Raw genomic sequence first — 17,412 nt, forward strand, 5'->3', positions numbered from 1 at the left:
AAACGTGGTTGCAGGGTGGCCAAGACTGGGAATTAAACATATAGGGGTATCTGACAATTCGGAAAGATAGACAAGAAGGGAAAGGAGATGGGGTAGCTCTGTTAATAAAGGATGATATCAGGGCAGTTGTGAAAGATGATATTGGCTCTAATGAACAAAATGTTGAATCATTGTGGGTAGAGATTAGAGATAGTAAGAGGAAAAAGTCACTGGTGGGCGTAGTTTATAGGCCCCCAAATAATAACTTCATGGTGGGGCGGGCAATAATCAAGGGAATGATGGAGGCATGTGAAAAAAGAACGGCAATAATCATGGGGGATTTTAACCTACATATCGATTGGTCAAATCAAATCGCACGGGGTAGCCTGGAGGAGGAATTCAGAGAATGCATACGGGATTGTTTATTAGAACACTATGTTACAGAACCTACAAGGGAGCAAGCTATCTTAGATCTGGTCCTGTGCAATGAGACAGGAATAATAAACGATCTCCTAGTAAAAGATCCTCTCGGAATGAGTGATCACATTATGGTTGAATTTGTAATACAGATTGAGTGTGAGGAAGTAGTGTCTCAAACGAGCGTACTATGCTTAAACAAAGGGGACTACAGTGGGATGAGTTGGCTCAAGTAGACTGGAAACACAGACTAAACGGTGGCACAATTGAGGAACAGTGGAGGACTTTTAAGGAGCTCTTTCATCGTGCTCAACAAAAATATATTCCAGTGAAAAAGAAGGGTGGTAAGAGAAGGGATAACCAGCCGTGGATAACCAAGGAAATAAAGGAGAGTATCAAATTAAAAACCAATGCGTATAAGGTGGCCAAGGTTAGTGGGAAAATAGAAGATTGGGAAAATTTTAAACAACAACAAAGAATGACTAAGAAAGCAATAAAGAAAGGAAAGATAGATTACGAAGGTAAACTTGCGCAAAACATAAAAACAGATATATAAAACGGAAAAGAGTGACTAAAGTAAATGTTGGTCCCTTAGATGATGAGAAGGGGGATTTAATAATGGGAAATGTGGAAATGGCCGAGACCGTAAACAATTATTTTGCTTCGGTCTTCACAGTGGAAGACACAAAAACCATGCCAAAAATTGCAGGTCACAGGAATGTGGGAAGGGAGGACCTTGAGACAATCACTATCATTAGGGGGTAGTGCTGGACAGGCTAATGGGACTCAAGGTAGACACGTCCCCTGGTCCAGATGAAATGCATCCCAGGGTATTAAAAGAGATGGCGGAAGTTATAGCAGACGCATTTGTTATAATCTACCAAAATTCTCTGGACTCTGGGGAGGTACCAGTGGATTGGAAAGCAGCTAATGTAATGCCTCTGTTTAAAAAAGGGGGCAGACAAAAGGCAGGTAACTATAGGCCGGTTAGTTTAACATCTGTAGTGGGGAAAATGCTTGAAACTATCATTAAGGAAGAAATAGCGGGACATGTAGATAGGAATAGTGCAATCAAGCAGACGCAGCATGGATTCATGAAGGGGAAATCATGTTTAACTAATTTACTGGAATTCTTTGAGGATGTAACGAGCATGGTAGATAGAGGTATACCGATGGATGTGGTGTATTTAGATTTCCAAAAGGCATTCGATAAGATGCCACACAAAAGGTTACTGCAGAAGATAAAGGTACACGGAGTCAGAGGAAATGTATTAGCATGGATAGAGAATTGGCTGGCTAACAGAAAGCAGAGAGTCGGGATAAATGGGTACTTTTCGGGTTGGAAATCGGTGGTTAGTGGTGTGCCACAGGGATCAGTGCTGGGACCACAACTGTTTACAATATACATAGATGACCTGGAAGAGGGGACAGAGTGTAGTGTAACAAAATTTGCAGATGACACAAAGATTAGTGGGAAAGCGGGTTGTGTAGAGGACACAGCGGCTGCAAAGAGATTTAGATAGGTTAAGCGAATGGGCTAAGGTTTGGCAGATGGAATACAATGTCGGAAGGTGTGAGGTCATCCACCTTAGGGGAAAAAAACAGTAAAAGGGAATATTATTTGAATGGGGAGAAATTACAACATGCTGCGGTGCAGAGGGATCTGGGGGTCCTTGTGCATCAATCCCAAAAAGTTAGTTTTCAGGTGCAGCAGGTAATCAGGAAGGCGAATGGAATGTTGGCCTTCATTGCGAGAGGGATGGAGTACAAAAGCAGGGAGGTCCTTCTGCAACTGTATAGGGTATTGGTGAGGCTGCACCTGGAGTACTGCGTGCAGTTTTGGTCACCTTACTTAAGGAAGGACATACTGGCTTTGGAGGGGGTACAAAGACGATTCACTCGGCTGATTCCGGAGATGAGGGGGTTACCTTATGATGATAGATTGAGTAGACTGGGTCTTTACTCGTTGGAGTTCAGAAGGATGAGGGGTGATCTTATACAAACATTTAAAATAATGAAAGGGATAGAGGCCGAGAGGTTGTTTCCACTGGTTGGGGAGACTAGAACTAGGGGGCACAGCCTCAAAATACTGGGGAGCCAATTTAAAACTGAGTTGAGAAGGAATTTCTTCTCCCAGAGGGTTGTGAATCTGTGGAATTCTCTGCCCAAGGAAGCAGTTGAGGCTAGCTATTGAATGTATTCAAGTCACAGATAGATAGATTTTTAACCAATAATGGAATTAAGGGTTACGAGGAGCGGGCGGGTAAGTGGAGCTGAGTCCACGGCCAGATCAGCCATGATCTTATTGAATGGCAGAGCAGGCTCGAGGGGCTAGATGGCTACTCCTGTTCCTAATTCTTATGTTCTTGTTATTTGTGGCTTTCTTAGTGAAGACTGATCCAAAGTATTTGATCAATTCGTCTGCCATTTCTTTGTTCCCCATTACAAATTCAACTGATACTGACGGCAAAGGACCGATGTTGGTCTTCACTAATCTTTTTCTCTTCACATATCTATAGAATTTGCAGTCAGTTTTTATGTTCCCTGCAAGCTTCCTCTCATACTCTATTTTCCCCTTCCTAATTAAACCCTTTGTCCTCCTCTGCTGAATTCTAAATTTCTCCCAGTCCTCAGGTTTGTTGCTTTTTCTGGCCAATTTATATGCCCCTTCCTTGGATTTAACACTAGCCTTAATTTCCCTTGTTAGCCACAGTTGAGCTACCTTCTCCATTTTATTTTTACTCCAGACAGGGATGTACAATTGTTGAAGTTCATCCATGTAATCTATAAATGTCTGCCATTGCCTATCCACCGTCAACCCTTTAAATATCATTTTCCAGTCTATCCTCGACACTTCACGTCTCATACCATCGAAGTTACCTTTCCTTAAGTTCAGGACCCTAGTTTCTGAATTAACTGTGTCACTCTCCATCTTAATAAAGAATTCTACCATATTATGGTCACTCTTCCCCAGGGGGCCTCGCACAACAAGATTGCTAATTAGTCCTCTCTCATTACACATCACCCAGTCTAGGATGGCCAGCTCTCTTGTTGGTTCCTCGACATATTGGTCTAGAAAACCATCTTTAATACACTCCAGGAAATCCTCCACCGCATTGCTACCAGTTTGGTTAGCCCAATCAATATGTAGATTAAAGTCGCCCATGATAACTGCTGTACCTTTATTGCACACATCCCTAATTTCTTGTTTGATGCTGTCCCCAATCTCACTACTACTGTTTGGTGGTCTGTACACAACTCCGACTAGCGTTTTCTGCCCTTTGGTATTCACAGCTCCACCCATACCGATTCCACATCATCCAAGTTAATGTCCTTTCTTACTATTGCGTTAATCTCCTCTTTAACCAGCAATGATACCCCGCCTCCTTTTCCTGTCTGTTTATCCTTCCTGAATGTTGAATACCCCTGGATGTTGAGTTCCCAGCCTTGGTCACCCTGGAGCCATGTCTCCATAATCCCAATTATATCATAATCGTTAATAGCTGCCTGCGCAGTTAATTCGTCCACCTTATTACGAATACTCCTCACATTGAGGCACAGAGCCTTCAGGCTTGTCTTTTTAACACTCTTTGTCCCTTTAGAATTTTTCTGCAATGTGGCCCTTTTTGATTTTTGCCTTGGGTTTCTCTGCCCTCCACTTTTACTATTCTCCTTTCTATCTTTTGCTTCTGCCCCCATTTTATTTCCCTCTGTCTCCCTGCTTAGGTTCCCATCCCCCTGCCATATTAGTTTAACCCCTCCCCAACAGCACTAGCAAACACTCCCCCGAGGACATTAGTTCCGGTTCTGCCCAAGTGGAGACCGTCCGGTTTGTACTGGTCCCACCTCCCCCAGAACCGGTTCCAATGCCCCAGGAATTTGAATCCCTCCCTTCTGCACCACTGTTCAAGCCATGTATTCATCTTGGCTATCCTGCGATTCCTACTCTGACTAGCACGTGGTACTGGTAGCAATCCTGAGATTACTACCTTTGAGGTCCTACTTTTTAATTTAACTCCTAGCTCCCTAAATTCAGCTTGTAGGACCTCATCCCATTTTTTACCTATATCGTTGGTACCAATGTGCACCACGACAACTGGCTGTTCACCCTCCCTTTTCAGAATGTCCTGCACCCGCTCCGAGACATCCTTGACCCTTGCACCAGGGAGGCAACATACCATCCTGGAGTCTCGGTTGCGACCGCAGAAACGCCTATCTATCCCCTTACAATTGAATCCCCTATAACTTTTGCGCTCTCACTCTTTTTCCTGTGCAGCAGAGCCAGCCACGGTGCCATGAACTTGGCTGCTGCTGCCCTCCCCTAGTGAGCCATCTCTCCCAACAATATCCAAAGCGGTATAACTGTTTTGCAGGGAGATGACCGCAGGGGACCCCTGCACTACCTACCTACTCCTGCTCTGCCTGGTGGTCACCCACTCCCTATCTGCCTTTGTAACCTTTACTTGCGGTGTGACCAACTCACTGAACGTGCTATTCACGTCATCCTCAGCATCGCGCATGCTCCAGAGTGAATCCACCTGCAGCTCCAGAGCCGCCATGCGGTCTAACAGGAGCTGCAGCTGGATACACTTCCTGCACACACAGTTGTCAGGGACACTGGAAGCGTCCCTGATTTCCCATATGGCACAGGAGGAGCATGACACGGGTCTGGGCTCTCCTGCCATGACTTAACCCTTAACATAACCTAATTTGGCAACAATGCCAAAGGGTTCTTACTGACAAGATAAGGAAAAAAGAAAAACTACTCACCAATCAACCAGCCAATCACTTACCCTCTTGCTGTGACGTCACACTTCGTTTTCTTTTCCTCCCAGGTTGGGGAGTCAGCACTGGTGGGGAAAACAAGACAAAGCAACACCTCCCACTCCCACTTACCCGAACTCTCCCACTTACCAAACTTTTACCTTTGCACTCTGACCTGCAGCTGCACTCCGAGCAAGTCTGGGCCATGCCCTCTCTTTTTATACTTTTTCTAGCTGACTCACCACTGGCCTGTTTAGGGAACCAGTTTTTACTAGCTGGCCAATTAACTAAGCTAGCTTGCTGGTTTGTCTCTGCTTAAACCTACAAGAATCCTATCTGTTTCATATTTCAGTTTTACGTAAACTTTATTTAAACTTGTAATCTTATTTTACCTTTCGAAGCTACTAGAAATTGTCACTAGTAATTTACACCAACCTTGAAATGGTTTAAAAGGGATTAACCCTTAAAGGTCTCCCACTTAACAAACCAAAAGCGGGTAATTATAGACCTGTTAGCCTGACATCAGTGGTGGGGAAAATGTTGGAATCAATTATTAAAGATGTAATAGCAGCGCATTTGGAAAGCAGTGACAGGATCGATCCAAGTCAGCATGGATTTATGAAAGGGAAATCATGCTTGACAAATCTTCTGGAATTTTTTGAGGATGTAACTAGTAGAGTGGACAAGGGAGAACCAGTGGATGTGGTGTATTTGGACTTTCAAAAGGCTTTTGACAAGGTCCCAGACAAGAGATTGGTGTGCAAAATTAAAGCACATGGTATTGGGGGTAATTACTGACGTGGATAGAGAACTGGTTGGCAGACAGGAAGCAGAGAGTCGGGATAAACGGGTCCTTTTCAGAATGGCAGGCAGTGACTAGTGGGGTGCCGCAGGGCTCAGTGCTCGGACCCCAGCTCTTTACAATATACATCAATGATTTAGACGAAGGAATTGAGTGTAATATCTCCAAGTTTGCAGATGACTGGGTGGCGGTGTGAGCTGTGAGGGGGACGCTAAGAGGCTGCAGGGTGACTTGGACAGGTTAGGTGAGTGGGTAAATGCATGGCAGATGCAGTATAATGTGGATAAATGTGAGGTTATCCACTTTGGTGGCAAAAACAGAGAGACAGAATATTGTCTGAATAGTGGCAGATTAGGAAAACGGGAGGTGCAATGAGACCTGGGTGTCATGGTTCATCAGTCACTGAAAGTTGGCATGCAGGTACAGCAGGCGGTGAAGAAGGCAAATGGTATGTTGGCCTTCATAGCTAGGGGATTTGAGTATAGGAGCAGGGAGGTCTTACTGCAGTTGTACAGGGCCTTGGTGAGGCCTCACCTGGAATATTGTGTTCAGTTTTGGTCTCCTAATCTGAGGAAGGACGTTCTTGCTATTGAGGGAGTGCAGCGAAGGTTCACCAGACTGATTCCCAGGATGGCTGGACTGACATATGAGGAGAGACTGGATCAACTGGGCCTTTATATGCTGCAGTTTCGAAGGATGAGAAGGGATCTCATAGAAACATACAAGATTCGACGGGACTGGACAGGTTAGATGCGGGTAGATTGTTCTCGATGTTGGGGAAGTCCAGAACCAGGGGACATAGTCTTAGGATAAGGGGCAGGCCATTTAGAACTGAGATGAGGAGAAACTTCTTCACTCAGAGAGTTGTTAACCTGTGGAATTCCCTGCCGCAGAGTGTTGTTGATGCCAGTTCATTGGATATATTCAAGAGGGAGTTAGATATGGTCCTTACGGCTAAAGGGATCAAGGGGTATGGAGAGAAAGCAGGAAAGGGGTACTGAGGGAATGATCAGCCATGATCTTATTTGAATGGTGGTGCAGGCTCGAAGGGCCGAATGGCCTACTCCTGCACCTATTTTCTATGTTTCTATGACATCCAGATCTCGTTGCACCTCCCCTTTTACTGATCTGCCGCCATTCAGATAATATTCTGCCTTTGTGTTTTTGCCACCAAAGTGGATAACCTCACATTTATCCACATTATACTGCATCTGCCATGCATTTGCCCACTCACCTAACCTGTCCAAGTCACCCTGCAGCCTTTTAGCATCCTCCTCACAGCTCACACCGCCACCTAGCTTAGTGTCATCTGCAAACTTGGAGATATTACACTCAATTCCTTCATCTAAATCATTGATGTATGTTGTAAAGAGCTGGGGTCCCAGCACTGAGCCCTGCAGCACCCCACGAGTCACTGCCTCCCATTCTGAAAAGGACCCGTTTATCCCGACTCTCTGCTTCCTGTCTGCCAACCAGTTCCCTATCCACGTCAGTGCATTACCCCCAATACCATGTGCTTTAATTTTGCACACCAATCTTTTTGTGTGGGACCTTGTCAAAAGCCTTTTGAAAGTCCAAATGCATCACATCCACTGGTTCTCCCTTGTCCACTCTACCAGTTACATCATGATGATTTTTATTTTGTTGCATCTAACTTTTGTTTACACTGTTTATATTTCTAAAATGACGTTGCAGATTTTAAACACCAGTATAATACGTTTCCGCTTCCTGTTTGAGTAAGATTCCCAGTTTTGTGCAGTGGGCTATGTTCCCACATTGAACTGGTTTGTGACATCCACACTCACTTCAGCAGGCCCTTTCTATGCAGCAGATAGAAGATAACCTCTCCACCCTTGACCCTGCCGTCTCTCATGACCTCATTATTCCCATTGGTGTTAATCGCAGATAAGGCCATCTCTGACCACTTCCTCGTGTTGTCAGCCCTGGACTCCCCTCTTTCTCCAGTTCCACCTCTGATACAAGAACACAACTCCTCCATCAGCTGTATAGCCTCTCCCGCTCCCGGGTAGAGTTCCTGCTGTGGGCTCAATCGCCAATCCGGGCCAAGTGTCTCCCGCAGTCAGAGGCGAGAGTTTGTGGCGTTGGTGAGGCCTACAAAAGGCCCAGCAGGTGGCGGCAGTCAGAGGCGGGAGCAGCGTGAGTTGGTGAGGCCTATAAAGGCCCGGCGGCAGTCCGAGAGGCGGGAGTCCGGGGTGCGTGGTGAGGCCTATAAAGGCCGAGAGGCGGCGGCAGTCCGAGAGGCAGGAGTCCGGGGTGCGTGGTGAGGCCTATAAAGGCCCGGCGGCAGTCCGAGAGGCGGGAGTCCGGGGTGCGTGGTGAGGCCTATAAAGGCCCGGCGGCAGTCCGAGAGGCGGTGGCAGTCTGAGAGGCGGGAGTCCGGGGTGCGTGGTGAGGCCTATAAAGGCCGAGAGGCGGTGGCAGTCTGAGAGGCGGGAGTCCGGGGTGCGTGGTGAGGCCTATAAAGGCCGAGAGGCGGTGGCAGTCTGAGAGGCGGGAGTCCGGGGTGCGTGGTGAGGCCTATAAAGGCCCGGCGGCAGCGAGAGGCGGTGGCAGTCTGAGAGGCGGGAGTCCGGGGTGCGTGGTGAGGCCTATAAAGGCCGAGAGGCGGCGGCAGTCAGAGGCGGGAGCAGCGTGAGTTGGTGAGGCCTACAAAAGGCCCAGCCGGTGCAGCTCCAGCCGGGAGAAAAAGCAAAAAAGTAGTAGAAAGAAATCATAAGGTGACGTCACAGCCAAAGGGGTAAGTGATTGGCTGGTGATTGGTGAGTAGCTTTTCTTTTTCTTTTTATATCAGTAAGTAACCTGTTAACATTGTTGTCGCCAAATTAAGTGTATCTAAGGGTTAAGTCATGGCAGGAGAGCTCGGTCACGTGATATGCTCCTCCTGTACTATGTGGGAACTCAGGGACGCCTCCAGTGTCCCTGACGACGACGTGTGCGGGAAGTGTATCAGCCTCCAGCTCCTGACAGACCGCGTTTTTTAAAATTGCATAACAAGCCTTTCAAAACATATCTCTTAGTGCCCGTGCATCCAGTGTAATTTCAGTGTCTGGGCCAACGTTTCTCTCTCACCCAACACCACCAAACACATCAACTGACCAGCCTTCCTCCACAGTCGAGATTCGACTCACCAGCCAGTCCATGGGATGCTGGAGCTGCACACGTCACTGGCAGCATCGCCACCATTGTACACCCTGCAAGCTGCCTGCGTCTTGGAGGAGGAAAGGGAGGGAGAGAGGCGGGGAGGTTTAGGGAGGGAGTTCCAGAGCTTGGGGCCCAGGCAACAGAAGGCATGGCCACCGATGGTGGAGCGATTATAATCAGGGATGCTCAGTAGGGGAGAATTAGAGGAGTGCAGATATATCGTGGGGTGGGGGGGGGGCGCGCAGGAGGGGGAGGCTGGAGGAGATTAGAGATCGGGAGGGGCGAGGCCATGGAGGGATTTTAAAATAGGGACGAGAATTTTGAAATTGAGGCGTTGCTTAACCAGATGCCAGTGTAGGTCAGTGAGCACAGGGGGGGGGGCGATGGGTGAGCGGGACACGGGGCAGTGAGCACAGGGGGTGATGGGTGAACAGGACTTGGTGTGAGTTAGGACACGGGGACAGCGAGCACAGGGGGTGTTAAAAAAACAAGCCTGAAGGCTTTGTGTCTTAATGCAAGGAGTATCCGTAATAAAGTGGATGAATTAACTGTGCAAATAGATGTTAACAAATATGATGTGATTGGGATGACAGAGATGTGGCTCCAGGATGATCAGGGCTGGGAACTCAACATCCAGGGTATTCAACATTCAGGAAGGATAGAATAAAAGGAAAAGGAGGTGGGGTAGCATTGCTGGTTAAAGAGGAGATTGATGCAATAGTTAGGAAGGACATTAGCTTGGATGATGTGGAATCTATATGGGTAGAGCTGCAGAACACCAAAGGGCAAAAAACGTTAATGGGAGTTATGTGCAGACCTCCAAATAGCAGTAGTGATGTTGGGGAGGGCATCAAACAGGAAATTAGGGGTGCATGCAATAAGGGTGCAGCAGTTATAATGGGTGACTTTAATATGCACATAGATTGGGCTAACTAAACTGGAAGCAATACGGTGGAGGAGGATTTCCTGGAGTGCATAAGGGATGGTTTTCTAGACCAATATGTCGAGGAACCAACTAGGGGGGAGGCCATCTTAGACTGGGTGTTGTGTAATGAGAGAGGATTAATTAGCAATCTCGTTGTGCGAGGCCCCTTGGGGAAGAGTGACCATAATATGGTGGAATTCTGCATTAGGATGGAGAGTGAAACAGTTAATTCAGAGACCATGGTCCAGAACTTAAAGAAGGCTAACTTTGAAGGTATGAGGCGTGAATTGGCTAGGATAGATTGGTGAATGATACTTAAGGGGTTGACTGTGGATGGGCAATGACAGACATTTAGAGACCGCATGGATGAACTACAACAATTGTACATTCCTGTCTGGCGTAAAAATAAAAAAGGGAAGGTGGCTCAACCGTGGTTATCAAGGGAAATCAGGGATAGTATTAAAGCCAAGGAAGTGGCATACAAATTGGCCAGAAATAGCAGCGAACCCGGAGACTGGGAGAAATTTAGAACTCAGCAGAGGAGGACAAAGGGTTTGATTAGGGCAGGGAAAATGGAGTACGAGAAGAAGCTTGCAGGGAACATTAAGACGGATTGTAAAAGTTTCTATAGATATGTAAAGAGAAAAAGGTTAGTAAAGACAAACGTAGGTCCCCTGCAGTCAGAATCAGGGGAAGTCATAACGGGGAACAAAGAAATGGCGGACCAATTGAACAAGTACTTTGGTTCGGTATTCACTGAGGAGGACACAAACAACCTTCCACTTATAAAAGGGGTCAGAGGGTCTAGTAAGGAGGAGGAAGTGAGGGAAATTCTTATTAGTCGGGAAATTGTGTTGGGGAAATTGATGGGATTGAAGGCCGATAAATCCCCAGGGCCTGATGGACTGCATCCCAGAGTACTTAAGGAGGTGGCCTTGGAAATAGCGGATGCATTGACAGTCATTTTCCAACATTCCATTGACTCTGGATCAGTTCCTATGGAGTGGAGGGTAGACAATGTAACCCCACTTTTTAAAAAAGGAGGGAGAGAGAAAACAGGGAATTATAGACCGGTCAGCCTGACATCGGTAGTGGGTAAAATGATGGAATCAATTATTAAGGATGTCATAGCAGTGCATTTGGAAAGAGGTGACATGATAGGTCCAAGTCAGCATGGATTTGTGAAAGGGAAATCATGCTTGACAAATCTTCTGGAATTTTTTGAGGATGTTTCCAGTAGAGTGGACAAGGAGGAACCAGTTGATGTGGTGTATTTGGACTTTCAGAAGGCTTTCGACAAGGTCCCGCACAAGAGATTAATGTGCAAAGTTAAAGCACATGGGATTGGGGGTAGTGTGCTGACGTGGATTGAGAACTGGTTGGCAGACAGGAAGCAAAGAGTAGGAGTAAATGGGTACTTTTTAGAATGGCAGGCAGTGACTAGTGGGGTACCGCAAGGTTCTGTGCTGGGGCCCCAGCTGTTTACATTCTACATTAATGATTTAGACAAGGTGATTAAATGTAGTATCTCCAAATTTGCGGATGACACTAAGTTGGGTGGCAGTGTGAGCTGCAAGGAGGATGCTATGAGGCTGCAGAGTGACTTGGATAGGTTAGGTGAGTGGGCAAATGCATGGCAGATGAAGTATAATGTGGATAAATGTGAGGTTATCCACTTTGGTGGTAAAAACAGAGAGACAGACTGTTATCTGAATGGTGACAGATTAGGAAAAGGGGAGGTGCAACGAGACCTGGGTGTCATGGTACATCAGTCATTGAAGGTTGGCATGAAGGTACAGCAGGCGGTTAAGAAAGCAAATGGCATGTTGGCCTTCATAGCGAGGGGATTTGAGTACAGGGGCAGGGAGGTGTTGCTACAGTTGTACAGGGCCTTGGTGAGGCCACACCTGGAGTATTATATACAGTTTTGGTCTCCTAACCTGAGGAAGGACATTCTTGCTATTGAGGGAGTGCAGCGAAGGTTCACCAGACTGATTCCCGGGATGGCGGGACTGACCTATCAAGAAAGACTGGATCAACTGGGCTTGTATTCACTGGAGTTCAGAAGAATGAGAGGAGATCTCATAGAAACGTTTAAAATTCTGATGGGTTTCGACAGGTTAGATGCAGGAAGAATGTTCCCAATGTTGGGGAAGTCCAGAACCAGGGGTCACAGTCTAAGGATAAGGGGTAAGCCATTTAGGACCGAGATGAGGAGAAACTTCTTCACCCAGAGAGTGGTGAACCTGTGGAATTCTCTACCACAGAAAGTTGTTGAGGCCAATTCACTAAATATATTCAAAAAGGAGTTAGATGTAGTCCTTACTACTAGGGGGATCAAGGGGTATCGCGAGAAAGCAGGAATGGGGTACTGCAGTTGCATGTTCAGCCATGAACTCATTGAATGGCGGTGCAGGCTCGAAGGGCCGAATGGCCTACTCCTGCACCTATTTTCTATGTTTTCTATGTTTCTATGTGATGGGTGAGCGGGACTCGGTGTGAGTTAGGACACAGGGTCAGCGAGCACAGCGGGTAATGGGTGAGCGGGACTTGGTGCGAGTTAGGACACGGGTCAGTGAGCACAGGGGGTGATGGGTGAACAGGACTCGGTACGAGTTAGGACACGGGGCACAGGGGGCGATGGGTGAGCGGGACTCGGTGCGAGTTAGGGCATGGGGCACAGGCGGTGATGGGTGAGCGGGACTCGGTGCGAGTTAGGACACGGGTCAGCGAGCACAGGGGGTGATACGTGAGCGGGACTCGGTGTGAGTTAGGACACGGGGACAGCGAGCACAGGGAGTGATGGGTGAGTGGGACACGGTGTGAGTTAGGTGACGGGGCACAGTGAGCACGGGGGTGATGGGTGAGCAGGACTCGGTGCAAGTTAGGACACGGGGCAGTGAGCACAGGGGTTGATGGGTGAGCGGGACTCGGTGTGAGTTAGGACATGGGTCAGTGAGCATAGTATTGATGGTTGAGCGGGACTGGGTGCGAGTTAGGACACGGGTCAGTCAGCATTGGAGGTGATGGGTGAGCGGGACTCGGTGCGAGTTAGGACTCGCGGCAGTGAGCACAGAGGGTGATGGGTGAGCGGGACTGGGTGTGAGTTAGGACACGGGGCAGTGAGCACAGGGGGTGATGGGTGAGTGGGACTCGGTGTGAGTTAGGACACGGGGCAGTGAGCACAGGGTGATGGGTGAGCGGGACTCGGTGCGAGTTAGGACATGGGTCAGTGAGCACAGGGGGTGATGGGTGAGCGGGACTGGGTGTGAGTTAGGACACGGGGCAGTGAGCACAGGGGGTGGTGGGTGAGCGGGACTGGGTGTGAGTTAGGACACGGGGCAGTGAGCACAGGGGGTGATGGGTGAGTGGGACTGGGTGTGAGTTAGGACACGGGTCAGTGAGCACAGGGGGTGATGGGTGAGCGGGACTGGGTGTGAGTTAGGACACGGGGCAGTGAGCACAGGGGGTGATGGGTGAGTGGGACTCGGTGTGAGTTAGGACACGGGGCAGTGAGCACCGGGTGATGGGTGAGCGGGACTCGGTGCGAGTTAGGACATGGGTCAGTGAGCACAAGGGGTGATGGGTGAGTGGGACTGGATGTGAGTTAGGACACGGGGCAGCGAGCACAGGGGGCGATGGGTGAGCGGGACTGGGTGTGAGTTAGGACACGGGGCAGCGAGCACAGGGGGTGATGGGTGAGTGGGACTGGGTGTGAGTTAGGACACGGGGCAGTGAGCACAGGGTGATGGGTGAGTGGGACTGGGTGTGAGTTAGGACATGGGGCAGTGAGCACGGGGTGATGGGTGAGTGGGACTGGATGTGAGTTAGGACACGGGGCAGTGAGCACAGGGGGTGATGGGTGAGCGGGACTGGGTGTGAGTTAGGACACGGGGTCAGTGAGCACAGGGGGTGATGGGTGAGCGGGACTGGGTGTGAGTTAGGACACGGGGTCAGTGAGCACAGGGGGTGATGGGTGAGTGGGACTGGGTGTGAGTTAGGACACGGGGCAGCGAGCACAGGCGGTGAAGGGTGAGTGGGACTGGGTGTGAGTTAGGACACGGGGTCAGTGAGCACAGGGGGTGATGGGTGAGTGGGACTGGGTGTGAGTTAGGACACGGGGTCAGTGAGCACAGGGGGTGATGGGTGAGTGGGACTGGGTGTGAGTTAGGACACGGGGCAGTGAGCACAGGGGGTGAAGGGTGAGTGGGACTGGGTGCGAGTTAGGACACGGGGTCAGTGAGCACAGGGGGTGATGGGTGAGTGGGACTGGGTGCGAGTTAGGACATGGGGCAGTGAGCACAGGGGGTGATGGGTGAGTGGGACTGGGTGTGAGTTAGGACACGGGGTCAGTGAGCACAGGGGGTGATGGGTGAGCGGGACTGGGTGTGAGTTAGGACACGGGGTCAGTGAGCACAGGGGGTGATGGGTGAGTGGGACTGGGTGCGAGTTAGGACACGGGGCAGCGAGCACAGGGGGTGAGGGGTGAGTGGGACTGGGTGTGAGTTAGGACACGGGGCAGTGAGCACAGGGGGTGATGGGTGAGTGGGACTGGGTGTGAGTTAGGACACGGGTCAGTGAGCACAGGGGGTGATGGGTGAGTGGGACTGGGTGTGAGTTCGGACACGGGGTCAGTGAGCACAGGGGGTGATGGGTGAGTGGGACTGGGTGTGAGTTAGGACACGGGGCACAGGGGGTGATGGGTGAGTGGGACTGGGTGCGAGTTAGGACACGGGGCAGTGAGCACAGGGGGTGATGGGTGAGTGGGACTGGGTGTGAGTTAGGACACGGGGCACAGGGGGTGGTGGGTGAGCGGGACTGGGTGTGAGTTCGGACACGGGGTCAGTGAGCACAGGGGGTGATGGGTGAGTGGGACTGGGTGTGAGTTAGGACACGGGGCAGTGAGCACAGGGGGTGAAGGGTGAGTGGGACTGGGTGCGAGTTAGGACACGGGGTCAGTGAGCACAGGGGGTGATGGGTGAGTGGGACTGGGTGCGAGTTAGGACATGGGGCAGTGAGCACAGGGGGTGATGGGTGAGTGGGACTGGGTGTGAGTTAGGACACGGGGTCAGTGAGCACAGGGGGTGATGGGTGAGCGGGACTGGGTGTGAGTTAGGACACGGGGTCAGTGAGCACAGGGGGTGATGGGTGAGTGGGACTGGGTGCGAGTTAGGACACGGGGCAGCGAGCACAGGGGGTGATGGGTGAGTGGGACTGGGTGTGAGTTAGGACACGGGGCAGTGAGCACAGGGGGTGATGGGTGAGTGGGACTGGGTGTGAGTTAGGACACGGGTCAGTGAGCACAGGGGGTGATGGGTGAGTGGGACTGGGTGTGAGTTCGGACACGGGGTCAGTGAGCACAGGGGGTGATGGGTGAGTGGGACTGGGTGTGAGTTAGGACACGGGGCACAGGGGGTGATGGGTGAGTGGGACTGGGTGCGAGTTAGGACACGGGGCAGTGAGCACAGGGGGTGATGGGTGAGTGGGACTGGGTGTGAGTTAGGACACGGGGCACAGGGGGTGGTGGGTGAGCGGGACTGGGTGTGAGTTCGGACACGGGGTCAGTGAGCACAGGGGGTGATGGGTGAGTGGGACTGGGTGTGAGTTAGGACACGGGGCACAGGGGGTGATGGGTGAGTGGGACTGGGTGTGAGTTCGGACACGGGGCAGTGAGCACAGGGGGTGATGGGTGAGTGGGACTGGGTGTGAGTTAGTACACGGGGCAGTGAGCACAGGGGGTGATGGGTGAGTGGGACTGGGTGTGAGTTAGGACACGGGGCAGTGAGCACAGGGGGTGATGGGTGAGTGGGACTGGGTGTGAGTTAGGACACGGGTCAGTGAGCACAGGGGGTGATGGGTGAGTGGGACTCGGTGTGAGTTAGGACACGGGGTCAGTGAGCACAGGGGGTGATGGGTGAGTGGGACTCGGTGTGAGTTAGGACACGGGGCAGTGAGCACAGCGGGTGATGGGTGAGTGGGACTGGGTGCGAGTTAGGACACGGGGCAGTGAGCACAGGGGTGATGGGTGAGTGGGACTGGGTGTGAGTTAGGACACGGGGTCAGTGAGCACAGGGGGTGATGGGTGAGTGGGACTGGGTGTGAGTTAGGACACGGGGCAGTGAGCACAGGGTGATGGGTGAGTGGGACTGGGTGTGAGTTAGGACACGGGGTCAGTGAGCACAGGGGGTGATGGGTGAGTGGGACTGGGTGTGAGTTAGGACACGGGGCAGTGAGCACAGGGGGTGATGGGTGAGTGGGACTGGGTGTGAGTTAGTACACGGGGCAGTGAGCACAGGGGGTGATGGGTGAGTGGGACTGGGTGTGAGTTAGGACACGGGGCAGTGAGCACAGGGGGTGATGGGTGAGTGGGACTGGGTGTGAGTTAGGACACGGGGCACAGGGGGTGATGGGTGAGTGGGACTGGGTGTGAGTTAGGACACGGGGCAGTGAGCACAGGGGGTGATGGGTGAGCGGGACTGGGTGTGAGTTAGGACATGGGTCAGTGAGCACAGGGGGTGATGGGTGAGTGGGACTGGGTGTGAGTTAGGACACGGGGCAGTGAGCACAGGGGTAATGGGTGAGTGGGACTGGGTGTGAGTTAGGACACGGGGTCAGTGAGCACAGGGGGTGATGGGTGAGTGGGACTGGGTGTGAGTTAGGACACGGGGTCAGTGAGCACAGGGGGTGATGGGTGAGCGGGACTGGGTGTGAGTTAGGACACAGGGCAGTGAGCACAGGGGGTGATGGGTGAGTGGGACTGGGTGTGAGTTCGGACACGGGGTCAGTGAGCACAGGGGGTGATGGGTGAGTGGGACTGGGTGTGAGTTAGGACACGGGGCACAGGGGGTGATGGGTGAGTGGGACTGGGTGCGAGTTAGGACACGGGGCAGTGAGCACAGGGGGTGATGGGTGAGTGGGACTGGGTGTGAGTTAGGACACGGGGCACAGGGGGTGGTGGGTGAGCGGGACTGGGTGTGAGTTCGGACACGGGGTCAGTGAGCACAGGGGGTGATGGGTGAGTGGGACTGGGTGTGAGTTAGGACACGGGGCACAGGGGGTGATGGGTGAGTGGGACTGGGTGTGAGTTCGGACACGGGGCAGTGAGCACAGGGGGTGATGGGTGAGTGGGACTGGGTGTGAGTTAGTACACGGGGCAGTGAGCACAGGGGGTGATGGGTGAGTGGGACTGGGTGTGAGTTAGGACACGGGGCAGTGAGCACAGGGGGTGATGGGTGAGTGGGACTGGGTGTGAGTTAGGACACGGGTCAGTGAGCACAGGGGGTGATGGGTGAGTGGGACTCGGTGTGAGTTAGGACACGGGGTCAGTGAGCACAGGGGGTGATGGGTGAGTGGGACTCGGTGT

At 51.2% G+C, this 17,412-nt stretch overlaps 1 pseudogene; it reads left to right on the forward strand.

Moving 5' to 3' along the window:
- LOC139256599 (programmed cell death protein 4-like) overlaps positions 1–17,412 on the forward strand; it is a 107,295-nt pseudogene that overhangs the window by 30,263 nt on the left and 59,620 nt on the right.

Source organism: Pristiophorus japonicus, unplaced genomic scaffold (assembly GCF_044704955.1).
Source record: "Pristiophorus japonicus isolate sPriJap1 unplaced genomic scaffold, sPriJap1.hap1 HAP1_SCAFFOLD_747, whole genome shotgun sequence".
Lineage (NCBI taxonomy): Eukaryota > Metazoa > Chordata > Chondrichthyes > Pristiophoridae > Pristiophorus > Pristiophorus japonicus.